The following is a 1,376-nucleotide window of genomic DNA, read 5'->3' on the forward strand; positions in this document are numbered from 1 at the left end:
AGTAATGGCTTCGATCTAAAAATAACCTACTTGCGACTTCTAAAGTTTAAAAAACAACAACAACTGTTTTATTACTATTTTACTAGTACTACTGCGACTTTGTCTCGACCTCGGGGACCACAAAACTCCCAGGCCGCCACTATTGTGGATCAAGGCAAAAAAAGATCAAAACACGGGCGGGATGTTCACATAGTGAGTCCAACCGGGATTTTATTTACTTAGTCATTAAGAGTAACGGGTCGAAGACTGCTGGACATTGATCCTGATCCTGGTGGTCAGGTCACCGAGGGGGGGGGGGGGGGGGTGTTCGAGGTTGTGGTTACCGTGACCAGGAGTGTGCTTTTTTCCACACCGACCAACCTCGGCCTTTAGTTTTAGTCAAAGTTTTATGGCTTTTGCTACACTAATAACTAATAGGTCATACAAGTGCTGAAGATTGGAAGTGTTGTTAAAGAGTGACATGCGAAGAAAAAGAGGAGGAGGGATAAAGACGATAGATGTTTGATCGAAAAGAGAGGGCAAACCACACCAAGGCGCGCAATGACTCATTGTAAATGATAAACAGTTACTAATTCTTTACGTCTACCATCGACAGCCAAAGTATAGCTCCTTTCCAATTTATAAATCTAAAAAAAAGTCGTTTTTCACTTACAGCAATTTCACTTTTGAAAGGTTTTTTTTTTTGGTGGTTGTTGCAGAAGAAGCATTCTTGCACTACACCCTGGTTACTATAAATTAGGCTCAAATTAAGGGAGCTCGTATCGGAGATGTGGGGAGTCTTAATCTATGTGACGTTTTGGACGCGGTGACTAAGCAGGGTGTAAAGGTGACAGAAATTGAATCTAAACAGGTCTCGAAATAGGATAGGCCTGCATGGTTCAGCTTTTGTAGCACAAATTATGTGTTTTTCTGAGCCTCCTACCTATAATGAGATGTTTAGCTCGCCCGCTTGTCAACAGAGTATTTCTTTTCAGAGATATTAGTTTCACCTCTCGCTAAATAGATGTGTCTTTTCTTTTCGTTTCAGTTCGTCTGTGTTCCGACTAAAGTGGAATCTTTTGGGTTGTGTTGGTTGAGCTATTTGGGTTGTGTTTTTTGTGTTATATTACTGAAAGTTTATGTGTTTCTTTTAATTTATATGCTTCCGCGGAAGCTGAGAATGTTTCGGAGTGGTCTATGGTCTGCTGGGGTAATAGTATAGTGTAAAGCTTGGAGGAACTATAATGTGTAAAGCGCATAGAGCCTGCTGTTGAGCGGGGATATGCGCTATACAAATGCTATTTATTATTATTATTATTATTAATTTTCCAACTACCTCCCTCGCCTATTAGTTTAGTTTTCCATGCGGGTGGTAAATTTGTTATTCATCTATCTTT

Source organism: Aplysia californica, unplaced genomic scaffold (genome assembly GCF_000002075.1).
Source record: "Aplysia californica isolate F4 #8 unplaced genomic scaffold, AplCal3.0 scaffold00365, whole genome shotgun sequence".
NCBI classification, from domain to species: domain Eukaryota; kingdom Metazoa; phylum Mollusca; class Gastropoda; order Aplysiida; family Aplysiidae; genus Aplysia; species Aplysia californica.